Source organism: Triturus cristatus, chromosome 1_1 (genome assembly GCF_964204655.1).
Source record: "Triturus cristatus chromosome 1_1, aTriCri1.1, whole genome shotgun sequence".
Classification (NCBI taxonomy): domain Eukaryota; kingdom Metazoa; phylum Chordata; class Amphibia; order Caudata; family Salamandridae; genus Triturus; species Triturus cristatus.
The window spans coordinates 132416961-132436577 of NC_140579.1; the positions used below are offsets into that span (position 1 = coordinate 132416961).

General features: G+C 44.0%; 1 long non-coding RNA gene across 1 annotated transcript; it reads right to left on the minus strand.

Annotated features, from left to right (window-relative positions):
• Window positions 1-1800: 1800 nt before the first annotated feature.
• Window positions 1801-5673, minus strand: LOC146869797 (uncharacterized). The gene is made up of 3 exons (XR_014966557.1): window positions 5209-5673; window positions 4787-4873; window positions 1801-4705 (listed from the first exon to the last, which is right to left on the minus strand). It is a non-coding gene; the product is annotated as an uncharacterized LOC146869797 (long non-coding RNA).
• Between the last annotated feature and the right edge of the window lie 13944 nt (window positions 5674-19617).

The window sequence follows — 19617 nt, forward strand, 5'->3', positions numbered from 1 at the left end:
TACTGGCCACCATGGATAGAGCAACAAAATAAAGGGAAAGCAATGATTTCTTCTCATTCTTTATTTCTTCTTTCTTACTCAGCTCTTTAGTATGATCTCCAGCCATGTGGACTGTCACCTACTCCTTTCTGTTCCTTCTATGTGTACCTCATTTGCTGGTAGCTCACTATGTGTATAGATTTGCTGAAGTGTTACCCCACCTGACGTTATATGCTGAATCTCCTACTGCGATGTCTGCTACCCTGAAACGTTTTCCATGGAAATACTTTTTCCTCAGTTAAGCTTTGCCCTTGGGAGCCTTATGACACACTATGATACCACAATATCTCTGCAACTGTTTACTGCTTAAGTGGACCTTACTTTTCCTGTCATTGCCTTGCATTTTAGTCTGTGATTACTATTGTGTTTGCTGATTAGCCTCACAGGAGTTTTTTCTTTGTATTGTTTCCAGCTTTTTCTTACCCTCGCTTGTTCTAGACACTCTTTGCCTAGAGTATTATGCACTCTGCCACTTAAGCCTTGAGTGCATTATACAAAAACATTAAATCAATAAATGAGAAAAGATAGTGTGTGTGGAGGGTGTTTTTAAATTACCCCTGGTGCAGTCACAGGATGTGTGCTCTTTCCTTTCCTGTTACTGCATTTACTAATATTGACATGTGTTGCTGTAGGGCGCTTATTGTCCGGGCCCCATGGTCTGTCCAAATGCCAATGAGGATTTTAGAGTTATTTCTTCATTTTTTGTAGTGGAAGACCTATCTCTGTATAGTCCTTTTTTCTATTTCCAGGTATTTGTGGTCTGGTAACCCGCCTCCTCCTCAGGTAGGGTCTGACTTCTCTGTAGGGAAAACCAGCTGTGTCCGAAGGGCTGGGCTATGAATGGGCTAGAGTTTTGGCTGTTTTTGGGCCTGTTTTATGGGCTGGTGGGCCGTCTTTTATTGCGGAGTTCTCGGATATTGCCACCACCATTGACTGCAACAAGCACAGACTCATGCGGTCTCCCATACCTTGCAAAACACCTACACAGCTTATCTTTGCAAGTACAGAACTACCCCAGTTTGCAAATGCACCATATTCCAAGTTAATAAATTAGGATATGGATAGTGGTGGGGATCCAAGCTCCTAACGAAGGCCATTGACCCGTGATGGGCTTAATCCATAGCCAAAACATGTTGACCATTTCAATGTGGGAATAATTATTATTCATAACATCACCAATTGTTTTTATCCCCATCAGTGGCTCTTATAATAAATGTACTGGATGCACCAATAGTTTTAAGTCTTTGTATCTAGTAGGGGTGCACTTTCTTGAAAAATTATTCTACCTCTGTATTTGAGCTGCATGTATGGCTAAGACCACCAACGGCTGATACTCTGCAGGGGGTGTAGGAGTGAACCCTTGTTTAAGCATGCAGCAATTGATGAGAGAGGGTTCCAAATGTTAAACAGGCTGTAATTTATCACATATAGGTCATTCTCGTAACATAGCCTATGTGAGTTCACTATTGTGTGCTAGTCTTGGTCTATACTTTTGGAATATCTTCACCCTTTTTGAGATTAAAACTGACACTTAGCGTAAACCATGTATTCTGTCTCTTAAGCAATGCTTATCTCAATGCAGAGTGAGACGGCAATCGCTGATTCCCTGGAAGATTGCTTGTAGGCAGTGATGGTGATCTGTGATGTTTTCCGTAAAGATAAATATGCTTATAACAGCCTTCTGTTGGAACAAGTAATCGCAAATAGCATTGAGAAATATCTATTTGGGCATAGACTATTCCCAAGTTCAGTCGCTTATACTTTTTTTTGTTTTAATCTTTTTTTATTTCCATTTAGCAAGTTACATAAACATGTAACAGCACAAGAGAACTTGCCATATTGATTATAAACTTTAAGAGGAAGGATAGGATGGAACAGGTGCGGGAGGAGATGATGAAGGGACATATGGCATATAGCAAGGTGTGGATAACAAGACTAAATAAGCAAGTGCACAGAGTGTGATCAATCATACTCCTCTTAACATGTTATAGTCAAACAACAGAGTAGTATGGTTCGATAGTCCCATATTCCATCAATCAGTTAAATATAAAGAAAGACCTTATGGTTCCCAGTAATTTTGAAAACTTCCAAGACTTTGGGGTCTGGTAACCTGCCTCCTCCTCAGGCAATGTCTGACTTCCCTGTAGGGCAAACCGTCAATGTCCGAAGGGTTGGTCTATGTGTGAGCAGATTTTTGCCTGTTGTATGGTCTGGTTTTTACTGCTGAGATCTCTGATATTACCACCACCATTGACAGCAACAAGCACAGACGCATGAGGTCTCCAATACCTTGCAAAACACTTACACAGCTTGCCTTTGCAAGTTCAAAACTGCCCCAGTTTGAAAATGCGGGCCACATTCTTTGCCATCAGCCTCACTAATTGGGCCCACGTTTATTTTGTTGACCAGGTCTGTTTTCTGTCCCTGTTTCATCCTGCAGCGTCTGAGTCACAGGACAGAGCACAGCCTGGGTTGGCTGGACCACCTTTGACAACCTGTCATGTTCACTGCACACATGCAGAGTAAAGTACAGCCAGATGCAGGGATGGGCCAAGCCTAGGAGCTTCTTCTATGCCCTTGACCTAACAGTGCACCCTGACACAGTGACTCCAGTCCTCTCCTTAGGAATATTGCGGCTGCTTGGAATGAAGCCTCGACGTGGGCATGTTATACTCGCAATCCATTCGGTGACACCCCTCTGGAAGGCTGGACCAGCTTGATGGGATTAGCACTGCCATAGGTAACGATTTTTATCTGTGTCGAATTTAATTTTGGCGGTGACAGTCGTTTTGGGTATTCCGCCTTCCTTGTTAATTAGGCAGTTCATATAGAGTCCATGAATTTTTAGACAGCACTGTGGTTGCTTCTTTTTGGTGTCTTGTTCTGGGTTTCCCAGTGCAGAGATGAGTAGGACTTGTTCTGGGTTGGAGGGGGCGAACTGTCAGAGTGCACTATTTGTTCTCCCTTCCTCTCTCCAGAGTCTAGGTGTCTCAATTCAGATTTGGCTTTCCTCACCGTTACATCTGTCTTCCTTTGCGCAACACGTGCGGACCTGCAGACGTTGGAGAAGTGGTTTGGCTTTCCACATAGGGAGCAGACTTTACCGCTGGCTGTAGAGGTTGGCCCTCGATGCGTAACATTTCCACATGCTTTGACTGTCTCTGTGGTTGGTAGTTTCTGTCTTATGGTATGTGCCTCTTTCTTTACTGGGCTCAGCTTTGATCGTTTTAGACGTGAGAAACAACTTGATGTGGGCTGCCCGAGCATCTGCTAGTTTGTGGGCTCCCCATTGTCCTAATGCAATCATCGTTGCCAGAAGCATTTTGGCATTTCTCAGAATATGTTTGCAGAGGACAGAAGACCAGCACACTTGGATGATATGAGCATACAGCTCCTCTTCTACACCGCAAAGCTTGCATGTACAAGGTTCCAACACACATTGTGCAAATGTTGTTACATTTTTCATTCACGAGACGACATAGCTATCTATAGACTAAAACAATGCTGGCTTGCGCAGGACTCGCAAGGATAATTTTCATTATAAATAAACAATCATTTTCGGGTTTAGGCAGAAGAGCGATTTGCTGATATTGATGAGGTCTCTACACGCTGAAGCTTCAACCCAGCAGCTGGCTGACTTCTCTCTGGGAGGGTGTCCAGCTCATGACCAAGACGGGGACTTCCATTCTTTCCCATCGGGTAACCAGGGTTGGATCATCCAGTACGGGGATTTTTGGCTAGACACACACACTCATCCTAGACACTTAGGTTGGAGACTGCATGGTAGGAGTCCGACCAATTTTCTATATTGTAGACTAAGATAGTTCAGCTAAGCGAAGCCTGAATTTATAATTTAGGTCTAACCAGAGCAATACCACTTCCACCTAAAGCAAATGCCTCAATGATCACTTTCTCACAGTGCATTGTAAGACTCGATCTAAGGATGAAATTATAGGAAACCTTGAGTAGGACAGAGGTACTAACAGGGCTATTGACCCTAATCGAGGCACCATATACAGACAACTTTGCCAGGGTTAGGTGAGGATCTGGGGTGAACTGACAGATGAGATACTGACATGGAGAGGAGTGCGCCAAGGGTGGGTATTGGCTCCCACACTCTTTCGCCTCTACATCAAGTGTCTCCCATATCTTTTCAACTGTGAGAACGATTCACCCAAGATCAAGTCACAAGGACACCAGTTATTTGCCAATGATACCCTGTTATTGTGGAAAAACTCCCTGGGGCCTTTCCATACTGCTCGAAAGATTATCTATACTGTAGGGACAATGGGTTAGAAATTAACAACAACAAAACCAAGTATATGGTGTTTGAGGATCGCAAGTGCGAAATAAGAAGATCTATAGCAGTGGATGGGGTAGCCATCGAAGGCGACTCTGAGTTCAATTACTTAGGTGTTCACTTTGAAGACTCACATAGGTGGCCAGCTCAATTGACGAAGAGCACCCTGTCGCCAGTGGCAGCAGGCATGGCTCGAAGGGGACAGGGGGTGGTCGCTGTAACGTCCACAGGAACTCCTCGGAACTCGGGCGATGCTCAAAGGGTCCACCTCTTGATATCCCAAACTCTACCTGGAAAGGTACCGAGTATGGAGGCGATCAAGCGAGGGAAAAGGTATTAGGGAAAGATCAGCTGGGAAAGGGATACCTGTAAACAGAAAACACATAGGTTAACATACGGTTACTTCCTAGCTACTCTCATTACATTCTCACTACAATGGACTGTTACCTATGACACAGGCTCCTCCTGCCATAGTAGTCCAGTATCCAACTCACTACCCAGATATGATACTGCTCACAACTAGATGGGGATTTCCTAAAATACAAAACACACAGGTTACCTTTATATTCAACCTTTGTTTACTTCTATTAACCTCCTCCCTTTCGCATACATGCCCTAGATGTTAATTTCCCAACAAAGTGGAAAGAATAAATCCAGTGGGAGTCACACCACCCTATTATATGGTCATAGGTATAAAAATGTGAAATCCCACTCCTGGCACTCCGATGTTTCACCAAGGAAATGTTCCTTTAGTTGTATTGACCAATTCCAACAAATAACATATGCAGTTCTCTTCACTGTCATATGTTTGATATTTCCATAAACAAAGTTACTTGGCTGGAACATGACAAAGCGCCTCTCAACAGTACCTTACTTGGGCAACTCCACTCCTGCCCAGCGTTGTTTCTCTCCACCAACAGCCATTCAATCCAGAGCAGCTAATGAATCTCGACAGCCGTCGAAATCCGTTGCGGGCCGGAGGCAACAGAAACAGCTCCCCTTGCTGCTCGCTCCTCGCAGCAGAAAAGTCTCTCCCTGAGTCCCCAGAGTAAAGCAGCAACTCCGCTCTGAATCCAGCCGTGAGTCGGCCACAATAAACAAAATGAGGTTCCACTCCACTCGCTGCTCGTTCCAATCAGCGGTAAAGCCTCTCCCTGTGTCCCCAGAGAAAGTCAGAAACTCTGCTCAGAATCCGACCACGCTCCAGAGAAAAACAAACAAAGACGGCTTCTCCCGCAGAACCGCAGGAAGCCGCCAGGAACAGCAACCACTGCGGCAGTCATTCACCACACGAACGGGCTTTACTTCCGTAGCCTCGAGGAACGTCCTCCTCATCAACAGAATTACGTACACAGGTGAACGAGCATTCCTAACTAAAATAGTATGTGGCTCCTCCCCTCTGGCCTTCTGGGACATGTAGTGCCAGGCTCTCTGTACATCATAGCAGGTGCATGTAGTAAGATCCTGACAGTTGCTGGCGGAGGCACAGGGAGGAGTTGCGGAGGGGTTGCAGGGGGGTGGGGGTCGCGGGGATGTCATGGGAAGGAGGGCTGTTACGGTAAATAAACATACCTTGAGGCCGGGTCCCACGTCTCTGCTCCTGTTCTCCTGCCTCCGACTCCAGGAACAGGAAGCAGCCAGCCAGGCTCCCTCCCCATAGTCAATCATAACGCTGCAATGCCAGGGGCTGGAGGGGTGGGCATGTTTTCCGTGCAGGCTGTAATGCAGCCTGCATAGAGAACGGAGAAAGTGCGCATGACTACGACCAAACAGTCATTGCGCACTTAGGAATGGACAAACCACTCCTCCCCCGCTCCGAGAGCAGAGCAGCACCACCCACCCACCCACCCGCGAAGCAGCAGGACACGAAGCATAAAATGAGAATAACTTTATGTTATTATCATTTTATGTTTCTACTTGGCACTGCTTAAAACCAGTGAGACACCACTGCAGGGTCTATCATAAGGTTTGCATATAGCACACCATCTTTTCCCATTCTCTCCCCACCCCCCCCTTGGAAATCTATATGAGCCAAGCATGTGGGGCAGCCCTATACGGAGCAGATATATGGGGTCACTGTAATCTTGAGATCTTGGGAACGGCGAGAACAATTTTTTGAAATCGCTGCTAAAAATTCCTTCTAGCACATCCACACTTCCTATGCAAATGGACTTAAATTTGAGATCTATCTCTGAGCAGTGAAACCGATTCAGTATTGGCTAAGAATCTGGGCGACAAGAGAACTAGAGCCCTATAGGGAATGGCTCCAAGGTTTGCTAGAGGGGTCGTGTGCTGATAGGATTTCTTGGGGTGCCTACATAAAATCATGGTTATCCAAGCAAGGCTTAGGGGACGTTTGGTAAAATCCCAATGATATATTGAGTGATGCCATTGAAAAGCTCAAAATAGCCTACTGGGCCCATGTTTTTGGTGGAAAAAAACCTACCAGGACCACATTGGGCAGCGTGACCGATGGCTTCCGCTTATTCAAATGTGGTTTTGAGTTTGAACTGTATTTAGATATGGTTACAAACCAGTCTGCACAAGCACTTTTTATTAAGTTTAGAGTGGGCACATTACGAATAACTACCTTCCCCCGTCGTTGGAAGAAGGGGCCAGGCACATCAAATATGTGTCCGATGGGATGCGAGGCCATAGAGTCCATTGAACATGTTTTCTTTTTGCATGGCAGAAACGGAAACGCTGGATCATACCACTATGCAGAATGATGGGCTTCAATGAACACAGTACAGCACTGAGAATGTATTACAGATATGAGTAGACCAGTTGTCTTTTCAATTGGTAAATGTTTCACAGCCATATGGTATTTGAGGACAAAGAAACTTACTGTGGGAGAAAGGTCTTTGTGGGCATTTTTAAAAAAAATTGTTTATACTTGTGCCAAAAGGGCTGTAACCTGCTTTTATCACTTCTTAACCTACAGTATTTTTATATGTACACATATGTATTTGGTATTTTATATTGTTACCTTTATGGCTTTTGATGAACCAAAATAAATGAAATGAATGACTGATGTAGAAATTGCTATAGCGTATGGCTTGTGTTTTGTTTCTACGGGATAGTGTCTATGTTGACAAAATGCACTAGCGCTCCCCTGGTGTAGGCATTGCATCAGTGTGTCCTGCCTTTTTAAATGAGTAGTTTGACAGCAAAATGCTTGAGACTACTATTCTGCTGTCAAACTAAGACTGGGTCTATCAAAAGCAGTACAACTCTGATATTGTGTATAATAGGTCACCAATGCAAAAGCACTGAACAATGAAAACACCACTTTGTTTCCTGCGTGTTCCAGTTTTACTATGACAAACTGGAACCCATTTTGTCTACCTGGTGACTCTCTTGTGCCCCTTTCAAGGATGTCCCTTTCGCTACCAAGCCAGACTACTTGTTATCATTAATATAGACACTTAGGAACAACCATTAAAGAAATATATGGTCATTCTGAATGGAATTTTGGAGAAATTCATAACAGAACTTGCGTTTTATAATGCACCTAGCCCTTCCAGGATTTAAAAACATTGATATTTTTGTGGATTATACCGGAGGCTGTTAAGATGCATGATTTATGTTTCTGATTAAGTGACCTCTTTACAGCACGTTGCCCATCAGCCACACATTCTTTGTGTTCTGGCGATTGAAGGGATACTTGCATACTTTGCATCGTCGAACACTTTTCGTTGCAGCGTTGTAACAAGCACCTACCTTTTTGCCAGTTCTTTATCCCTGATGGCATGTATGTTGCTATGAGAACAGCTCAATGTGGGGTGATATTTTACTTTGATTTAGGATAGTGCAGGTTCCTGGTAGAGTAATTCAAAGGCGGTAATATTGCCAACTGATTGGCACTCACATATTCAATTGCTGGAGGAGTGGAAGATGCATTAGGGATCAAACCTACAACTTGCCAGTCAGACATCCCTACATTAGGTGCATTAACCTACAAAGCTCAATATTCTGGGACCTGTACATGTGTGCACCCTCAAACAAGCATATGTTGCATCATACCGAGGAGAAAACTGAAAATATACCTTTGGTCATCAGTCAGGCAGCAGCACCTTTCTGAAGATGGAATCAAAAATATTTCAAGAGCTCATTGCCATTTTATGGAAGGAATTATTGGAGCATTGACAAAAAGGCTCATCGTCTTGAAACAACTTTGGAAGAAATGGTTCCAATATGCTTTAAATTGAAATCTGTAGAAGCTGATCTTAAGTTGTATCACCATTAGCCTTTTTTAAAGATCTTGGTCAGTAGCCTATTAAACATTGCCAAATCCACAAAAACCTATCAGTAGGCTATAAACTTTAGCAAATCTACTAAAACATGTTTATTGTAACCATATCAGGTTTGACCAATATGTTTAAAATTTACAATTTACGCTATTTTCATTTATTGGGTCTAAGATTGCTCTGCCCCATTCATTGAAGTGTTAGCTCTGCCTCCATTGGTTGCCCCCCCCCCCAAAAGAGTTCTGGTCTTGTTGCACAACTGGAGCTGATCAACTATTCCCTGACTACTTGTGCTCTCAATATGAAACGCCTGTAGGAGGTCGTAAATATCTACATAAAACTCCCAGAATCCAGGAAATCTTTGCAAAAAAAACTTTAATTCTGAGTCTGGTAGACTATTCCCTCATACTGAAAAGTTTAACTCACAATCCCCCTTATTCACTGGGAGATACTGGCCAGAATCAATAAAACTGGCCTGGTATCTCCCTGATGAATTAACAGTGAACTCCCAATGGAAGCCTGTTCTCTGTAGGTTTTTTTTGTGTCAATGTAAAGGGCCTGTCTAAGCGCACAATGGTCCATGTCGCACTTCAACTGTAGTAAACTAAGTCAGAATGCGTGATATGTGAAAGCACTTAAATCAACTAATTAAACATCGCAACACCCAGTCCCCTGACACAAAACATTTTATAAGATACACCATACTATTGTATTGTAATTGCATTTGTATAGTGCTAACTACCCCTGACGAGGCGTCAAAGCGCTTTTTCGGCGAGTAGCACGCTACTCCGGAACCCATAAAGGATTAGTGGTGAATTAGTACAGTGAAAAACGAAAGTAATTTGAGTGGTGGATATGTTAGTCAGTTATTTGGATTGAGAAGGATTGCTGAGGGATAGAAGAGGGAAAAAGGTTTGCATTTATATAGAGCTTGCTACCCCTGATGAGGTGTTTTTCAGTGAGTAGCACGCTACTCCGGAACCCATAATGGATTAGTAGTGAATAAGTATAGTGAAATATGAAATTAATTTGAGTGGTGGACATGTTAGTCTGTTATTGGATTGAAAGGGATAGTGGAAGGATATTTTGGAGCTCCAAGCAGTCGTTGGAGGCTTGGGATGAGTAAAAGGGAGGCGGAGTGGGAAAAGTCAGAGGGAAGGGTTTAGAAAGGCTTGTTTTGGGGGATCAGAATAGTAAAAGAGGTAGGAGATGATGAGTAATAAATATATAGATCCATAAGTACATGGAAGTACATCCACACAGAGCAGACAGTACGTGCCACGAACTTACCAGCATGTTACGTCTTTCTCCTTGCTGCTTTTTCTCTGAGTTCTCAAAGCCAACATTCCAGTATACATTTGCTATACTTGTATTTGTTGTAATTAAGTGAAACGCACTAAATCTCACTGAAATATAAACATTCCTAGACATATATACACATCTTAACAAAGAATATATGATCACTCTTTCTAAATATATGCCTCGTACCCTCATGAGCAATGTGGATATGATAATACGCTATTATGCAACTACATTTATTACATACCACAATTTTGGGAACTTGGAGCCTGCTTACTTATTAATATGTTTCTGTTGAAATATTAAACCAAAAATATAAAAAGATACAAAAGAGTAAGATATGAATGACTATATAATAGATAAAGTAGCAAAGGATTTATGTAGACAGTCAATTGCCGCCACTTAATCTCCACTTATGTAAGTGTAGTTTCAAAGATTTTGCTGAAGGACCCTGCCTTTCTGCTGAGACAGGATGTCCTCCCAGAGTGGAGAGATGCTCAGGCCCAGAAGGCACTACACTTTCCTGGTCCATCCTGGAGCCACTAGGACAATTTGGGCATGGTCATTCCTGATCTTCTTCAGAACTCTGAGCAGGAGACACAGAGACGGAAGAAGCCAAATGTTCTATTCCAATCGAAATGCATACCCTAACAAGCGTTCTTGTGGAAACTCCATTGTTCAAACTTTTTGATACTGTGTGTTCTTGACAGTTGTGAAAAGATCTAGCCAGTGTTCTGCCCACGGCCCTTACCTGCATTCACCCACCGGCAACTATGGAATAAAGATCTCCATTAAAAGGCGCCATTGGGGTCGCCGATCGGGGATTGCAGCGCCGCCCCGATTCGGAGCAGACCCGATGATGACACTTTACATCTGGGCCACATGCTGACGACATATGACAGCTAGTCTGCCGGGTGTGTGAGGGTCTTTTTCCTAAAGGAGGATTTTCCTCCTGACCTCAGGGACTCATTTATCTCTTTTTTCACCAGTAATTCTCTTTAGGAACAGCATACTTTCTTACTTATTCGAATACATCTGGGCTATGTATGCTGGACCTGTCATAAACAGCCCCTGTTCCTCCTCTTTTTAAGTACCATGTTTTGCACGGGGTCATCCCGTAGGAACCACATAGGATACCAGAGACATTCATTATTTTGAAGCCTTGGTCCATTCACACTACATAAGGCATTAGATTATCTGTTGGCCTTATATATATATATATATTTTCTGTTGTGTTACACATTACCTTCCCCTGATTTTGGGTACATTGGCTGCCCCTCTATCTTAGACTAACCTTACACTCAACCATGGATGATTGCCAAGGTTTGAGTTTTGGCGATGACATAGCTGCAGAAATTCTACGAACTCCGTCTCTTCTGGGGCCTGATAACAGTTCCACCTCTGGAGCCCAATCAGACGACCTCATGACCCTTACCACATTGAAACGGGAATGGCTTAAAATCACATTGCATGGAGCGATGATGACAGAATACCTGAGGGCCAATATCGCCCCGAATGGGTTAATTGTAAAAAATTTTCCTCGCCTCTTTCTCGACGATATGATTTTCAAAAAGGAATGGTCCCTGGTGTCATGGAAATGCACCAGGGACTGGTTGATTCTAATAATTAATACGTCCAAGAGACTAGCTGATGCTCTTCTGATCAGAATTCAGAATGCGGAGGGGGCTGTTAAAGTCACCTTAACCACGGCAATTTTCAAAACTAAATTGTCTGAAATCAACAATGAAATAGCGGAGAACAAAGAGTTTTTAATGAAACAAAAGATTACCAAACTACAAAAAGATATAAAAAAGTTTGATAAGGAAAAGGTTTATCCCTACCTTAAGGCGGATTATACATCAACGCTTAACAGCTACTCTTCTGAAGAGGAGTCTAGTGGTTCCAGACGCAACTCCAATACGAGTAGCGATTCCAGTGGGGGCAGCTTCTCCAACAATCGGAATAGACAGAGACAACAGAACTACTCCCACTATCCTATGATCCCGTTCCAGGGACAATACCAGCCAACCCCACCATTCTGGCACTTTCCCAACTTCCAACCGGGTCCCCCTCCGCCCCCTCCCTTCTACCAACAAGGCCCCCCTTTTTTAGGCAGAGGCTGGGGCAGAGGAAGAGGGCGGAGAAGAGGAGACGACAAGAAAGTGCACTGGCAGGACCAACCCTCAACATCCATGGAGACCAGGAGCCAAGCCCAGAACAAGAGACGCTAGTTGTTAACCTCTCTTCCCGCACTCTAGATGACACAGAAAGGCGTGTACTTGAGAAGGGTCTGGGCTTCGTACCTACTCCTAAGGTCGATCACTTTAAAGAAATGTGTGAAATTCAGGCCTTTTTTCGCAAAGTACGCCTTAGAGCTTACTTTCAGGATGGACCGGAGGGTCAATGTGAAGACTCTGGCCTCCATAAACCTTCTACCTTTACACCACACAGCGGGATGGTCCCTAACGAGGTGCTAACTTATGAACAGGCCGTTCTTAAAGATTGGAAGCAAGCTAAACCTACTGCGACCTTCCACAATATCACCAACGAGGAAGAAGCAGCACTACGCTCACTTAATGACGACCCCCTTATCACCATAAAACAAGCAGATAAGGGTGGCGCAACGGTAATCATGTCAACCTGTGATTACCGCACTGAGTGTGAACGCCAGTTACGGGATAGGAAATACTATACTCCCATCCATGAGGACCCCACCAACAGGCTCAAAACCCTGATCGCGAGCATGGTCTTCCATGCCGAAACTCAGGGCTGGATCACAAAAAAAGAGGCTAACTTTCTAGTCATCGGCGAACCAAGAACTCCTTACTTCTATTGTCTCCCCAAAATACATAAGGGCACTAATCCGACCCCAGGGAGACCGATTGTTTCGGGGATTGGTTCCCTGTTGGAACCCCTCTCCCAGTTTGCAGACTACTTTCTTAAACCTCTAGTCCAAAGCACCCCTTCATTCTTAAGAGACACCACCGATGTACTCAGGCTTCTAGAGGACACCCAACATCAGGGAGAGGTTGACTTCCTCATCACCCTCGATGTTGAGGCCCTCTATACGAATATCCCCCAGAGGGCTACCCTTGATGTTATAGAGGATGCACTGAGTAGTCTGGAATGGGTATCACCTACCCCCCGCCCTTTCATTATTGAATGTGCCACTCTAGCTCTTACAGAGAACTTTTTTGAGTTTGAAGGCCAATTATTCCATCAGACACAGGGCACGTCGATGGGGAGTACCTTTGCCCCTAGTGTGGCCTGCCTCTACATGGCAGCATTTGAGGAACGAGCCATCCATAATGAATCGAACCCTTACAGAGCTAATATCCTTTTGTGGAAGAGGTTCATTGACGATATTTTGATCCTTTGGAAGGGTGATCAAGCACACTGCAACGAATTTTGCCAATGGATAAATACTTTAAATCCATATTTAAAATTCACGAGTACCATCTCTGACCACCAGCTTCCCTTTCTGGACCTCCTGATCATATTAGACGATCATCAAATGAGCACCACACTACATCGTAAACCGACTGACAGAAATAGTCTACTACATTTCAACAGCTACCACCCTGGGGCGCTCAAACAAAATTTACCCTTTGGTCAATTCCTCCGTATTAGGAGGAATTGTAGCGCTGTTACTGACTTCAAAAAGGAGTCACAAACCCTCATGACCAATCTTCTCCAGAGGGGGTACCAGAACCGGGACATCCAGAGATCCTACAAACGTGCCCGCAACAATAACAGGGAAGGGTTACTTGAACCAAGAGAGAAAAAAACTGACGACTGCCTCACCTGTGTGATCACCTACACCCCTAACTCTTCACAACTCAAGAAAATCATTAACAAACATTGGGGTATCCTCCACACCGGGGAACTTACAATACCGAACCCCCGTTTTGCCTTCAAACGCACCACCAATTTGAAGGAGAGATTAATACATACCAGACCCAAACCCAAACCACCAGTGAACACCAATCAATCGACTTTATGGAACCTTCCTCCCGTCAGGGGCCACTACCCTTGCGGTAACTGTGTGGTGTGTCCTCAAACTAAAATAACCAAAGACATTGTCTTTCCTAATGGGATCACGTGGGAATGCAGAACGCACACTAACTGTAATACTGCCTATTGCGTTTATCTGATAACCTGCCCGTGTAACTTACCTTACATAGGGATGACGACTAGATCAGTGAAGACGAGAATCATTGAGCATCGGAGTAATTTCCGATGCAAAAAAATGAACACTAGGATGACCAAGCACTTTTGTGAAAATAACCACTCCCCTGACTCTTTTAAGTGGGTAGTTCTCCAGTCCCCTAAAAATGTCACCAAAACCAAACTGTTCACCCTGGAGCAGAGGTGGGTGATGAGACTGTCTTCGAATACCGATGGATTGAACGAGGACATCCCGTGGAGCAGCCTTACAAACATCTGACGTGACTGAACTAGCTGTCTCCGATAGACGTTCTGTACCTGTGTGCCCCCCTCGTTTAAGCATGTGACGCTTAGACACCAGAGCATATTAATATATGTACCTACAGGCATCCTCTGATACGCTTAGTTTCCCTAACATGCAAGTTGTCAACAAAATGATCACTTCACATTAGATACCTATAGATATCCTATGATATATGCATGCCAGTTTCCCTAACATTCGAACTGGCAACGTAAAATATGCGAGTTGGCAACACAATGATGACATTACATCATGTGCCAACAACACGCATTTGTCACTTATATAGATACCTTTTCGCGGCTCGATCTGTGGAATTACGTCAAGTCCAAACATTCTAGACTGACACGATTTCAATTGGTTACCACAGCAACCACAGCTCTAACAACCAATAAGGGCTCCTCACGTAACACTGTTGTCACACGTGACCCCGCGTCATCATTTCCTGTGGTTTACACGGCGCGTCCTGCTACACGCCCATATCCCTCTCTTTTCCTCTACCGGATGTAAACATCGCGCACTAGTCTCTCCGCCAACATCTCTCTGACGTAGCAATTAGTGCACGGCTCGGATTGGCTGGTCTGCGCTAGATAATCCCTTCGGGAGTTCTGAGATTCGTCCCCCGAGTCGGCGTGGATCAAGGGTAGGTGGATAGGCGTCCTGTACTACGGACTTCTGTAAGTATCCCCTCGTGGCATCTGGGTCCTCATTTTCTGCGGATTTCCTTACTATATGATCATGCTACTAAATGATCAGCTCTCTATTCCATTTTCTTGTGGCTGCACCTTCTGCCCGCTGGTCGCCGCTCTGTGTATCATTAGGACACTGTACTATCCGGTGTCTGCCTCCAGCGCCAGCTCGTTGGATTTTACAGCCCTGCAGTGAAGGGTGAGTGGTTGAACTAAAATAAACTGTTATCTCTGCCCCGATGCCACCAAACACCTCGCGCATCCGGCGTTCTTAATTTTCTGCCCTAGCACCAGTCACAGTGGGAAGTGGTCAAAAATACATATTTTTTTATTTTTTTAGAATTCTCCTGTTTTTAGTCCACTTCTATAGGGTGTTCACCACTAGTACCACCTTATAGCTGAACACTTGGCAGTATTGAATTTGCATGACAACTGATTATCGTAGTTGTTAAGAGATAAGATCTATAATGCTTGTCACAATGTGATTGTTATTTATATGTTTGTGTCCCTGTATATATTTTTCTCTTTCAGGCATTTTTTCCTAACCTGCACTAGTCACCACTTATTAGGGTGCTGTATGTGTGGTAAGTGTCAAAATTAAGCCACTACCACTACCAATGAGTGTGTGAATCACCTGGTCCTGAAGAATTGCGGTTACTTTACTTAAGCAAGAAACATGTTGACCATCTATAACCACAGCGTAATACAGTCAATCTAACTGTAATATTACGCACTCTATTGTTTTTATTGTAAGAGTGGGACCACAGTCATTTAATAAACACCATTCAGGTTCCCCACTACTTATTTTTAATACACTCCCCTCACCACACACTTCTCACTTGAAGGCCCTTACCTGCATTCACCCACCGGCAACTATGGAATAAAGATCTCCATTAAAAGGCGCCATTGGGGTCGCCGATCGGGGATTGCAGCGCCGCCCCGATTCGGAGCAGACCCGATGATGACACTTTACATCTGGGCCACATGCTGACGACATATGACAGCTAGTCTGCCGGGTGTGTGAGGGTCTTTTTCCTAAAGGAGGATTTTCCTCCTGACCTCAGGGACTCATTTATCTCTTTTTTCACCAGTAATTCTCTTTAGGAACAGCATACTTTCTTACTTATTCCACTACTGGAAGATGCCCTGTGCCCCTTGGGGCATAGACATCACTCACTATCTGCCAGACAGCACCTGCTCAGTTCATCCACTCTGGTCTTCAATGACCCTGCAAGATGGTTCGCGATCAGGAAAATGCCATGACATTCCACACACATCTAAACGAGCAGAGTCTCCAGACCCAGGACCCGCTCTACCCTGCTTATTGCCGTACCAGAAGGTGGTGGTGGTATTGTCTGTAAGAATCTTCATCAGCCTCACCCTGATGGACAGCATATAGCTGTTCACAACCAGACAGATGGCCTGCAACTCCAGCCATCTGATGTGGAGCTGGCCCTCCCCCAGCGACCAGAGTTGCCTGATCTCCTCCTCACCCAGATGACCTCCCTAGCCCAGCTGGGAAGCGATCATCACCACCATCAGCTCTGGGTGGGGAAGGTACAGGGGTATGCCACTGGACCAATTGCGTTTGAGCAACCACCACTACATGTCTCGAGCTGTCTCATACAAGACCTGGATGACAACGCCCAGATTGCCTTAATGCTAGGACCCTTGGAACTTCTTGTCCCACTGCAGAACCAGCATTTACCACCGGTAATAGCTGACAAGTAAGAAGCAGGAGGCTAAGAGGCCAAGACACCTCAGAGCTGCTCTCATGTTGATGCAGGATCCACTTCGAAATTTCGGGGTCATTGCCCAAATGTCCTGAACTCGTTGTGGCTAATGGTAAGCCTTGAACACCACGGTGCTAGGATCACTGCAATGACTGGAAGCCTCTTCAAAGAAGTCAGGTGGGACTTTGGCTCTTTGATGGTGAACCCCAGCGATGTTAAAAGGTTTGCCGTCGTCCCATGGTGCAACCAAAACAGTACAGCTGATCCCAAAGCTACTCTCCCAAAAGACACAGTACCATAAACCAGATAGATGGCACATGGTCTCAAAAAGCAGAGCCTGTGCACAGCCTTCTTACCCTGAACAAGCATCACCTTTGTGGAAAGCAAAACCAAGTAATAATATCACTACTGCTTCAAACATAACTCAGCAGACAGACCATCCAACACTCATATAAATACATCACTAAAAGTATATAAATGGCTCATGATGCACTGAAACAGAAGAAATGGGAAGCTTATAAGCCACATCCTCCACTTAACAAATGAAATAAAACAAATGGCTTGCTTAAGCACACAATAGTAATTAATATTTGAATAAACTCAGGGCAAGCACACTGCCATGGCAGACATTCACCCTAATCTCTTCCACATATCTTGGAGATATTTCAGAGACTGTAAAGGTTTGTGAACTATACTGCTCAGTAACAAGCACGCAGATCAACGAACGGGTGCCCATGCACACAGACCAACAGACATACAAAGACAACACACTTCTAATCAGTGCTTAATTTGTATTAAAAAAAAGTGCCAGGGCTGTCGTCAGGAGGCCACTGCAGCTTGCACCACATATTGCCCCAGACATGCTGCCAATGATAGTAACAACACAACTACTAACCATGTCCCTACAAGTGTGACAATTTGGACTATTTCAGACACCCAAAGCTAACAGAATGACTTGGGTCACACGCATTAGTCATTTTTTATGTATATTGAATTAATAATTAACTGTTGTTGTGGTCATCTCTAAATTAGCCAGACAACGCCACCTTGTGGCAGGCTGTCACAAGCGCTTGTGTTAACAATTAAGTGCCGGTGCCTGAGCACCAAAACCGCAGGCTCAAATTAAGCACTGCATTACACACAACACAAACACGCCTCTAGTCACGCACACATACAAAAAAAGATAAACAGGGGAGGGCGACAGATGAATAGGCAAATAACATACCAATAGGCATCCATGTACAAAAAGACCTGTAGACAACCTGGTACAAACGCCCACAGATAATAAGGCACCAATGTGCAGACCCACTATCATACAGAGCAGCAGACATACAGCCCTAAACAAATACATGGGGCACACATATAACCTCCCACATACAAACACACAGGTGGGCGGTAGTTCAGACGACCAAAAGACAGAAATATGGATGGTTGGATAGATGAATTCTGGATTTAGAAATAAATGCCATTTTGGAACTGGTAAATGTCGGTCCCTTTGCAAAGCAAATCGCATTTAAAGATGAGAAAGAGTGGCCTCTGCTTGGAACATACCACGTGACACTTGTAGTGATGTCCACGCCATCTTTAAAATGATTCCAAGTAAGCAGCACAACCTACTGTGCTCTGTATGTGCATTCCAGACAGAACCTTACATCTATAGTACTACAATTCATCTCTGATGTTGTGTCACATTTACAGTGGGCAGAGCGCTCTGTTGGCTCAGAACAAAATGGATCTACTACTAGACTTTCCTTTTACAACTTAGTTGTGTTATTTCAGTTTGTAATACACCTCCCAGCATACACAGATTTGTTAAATGATTTCCAGGATTAGAATCATGGAGTGGGTTGGTGATCCAGGTTATACAGCAGTCTGGATGCACGACTTTTACCTAGATTAATCTACAAAACCATACACCTGATGTTTACAATTTCAGCACTGTTGTTCTTATTTCAAATGATTCAGATGGGATCTACATACAGTACAATACCATTTTTAATCCACTTACCTCTCATTTCTATTATTCTGTGTGTACAACTGTTGGCAGACATAAAGGTTCCCATTCAGTTAATCATTGCAGATACTCCACCAATGAATATATTAGATACCACCTTAACATGATACAGCAACTAAACTCCTTTCCTAAGTCACGTCAGACTCAACTCTCCAGCCAAAACCATAACATTCCACAAGGCACGCCCACATTCCGGCTTGTTACATATACAAAAGATTTTTTCAATGGCAATTTTTATTGGTTTCATTACAAACACAATATGGATCAGCTGTCAGCTATAGCATAGTTCAAGTACAGTTCTATAAAATTAAGGTTTTGACAGTGTTGTCAATGGCATACGTAGAGTATTTAAATCACAAAAAGAAGAGGGATAATGATAATACCACATGGTGGTGGGTGAGTGAAGTGGAGAATACACCAACATTTTAAAACTGCCCTCACACACAGCAAGCTCTGTCATGCTAATCATAGGGCTGCTAACATACCTCTGCGCCTGCCCAACGCTGGAGGTGGAGCAATAGAGAGGGGAAGACAATACAACATACAGTGCCAAATCAAGGGTGAGAATTTGTGCAGAAATAATAAAAATTGATATAAACATAGAGTATTGCCATGTGGTAGCATCATGAAAATCTCTGCTGATAACTGTGGCATCCCCCCTCTCCCTTAGTCAGTGTGGTAGTATTCTCCTCTTGCCTATCGTGTACAGCGCCATGGGTATCTCCTTATCCTGAAGCCATTTTAGGTCTCACCTGAGAGAGCGCATGAGCTGTGGCGTGCAAGACATTTTATTAAAAGGGAACTTGGAGCCTGCCCATTGCTGACCAG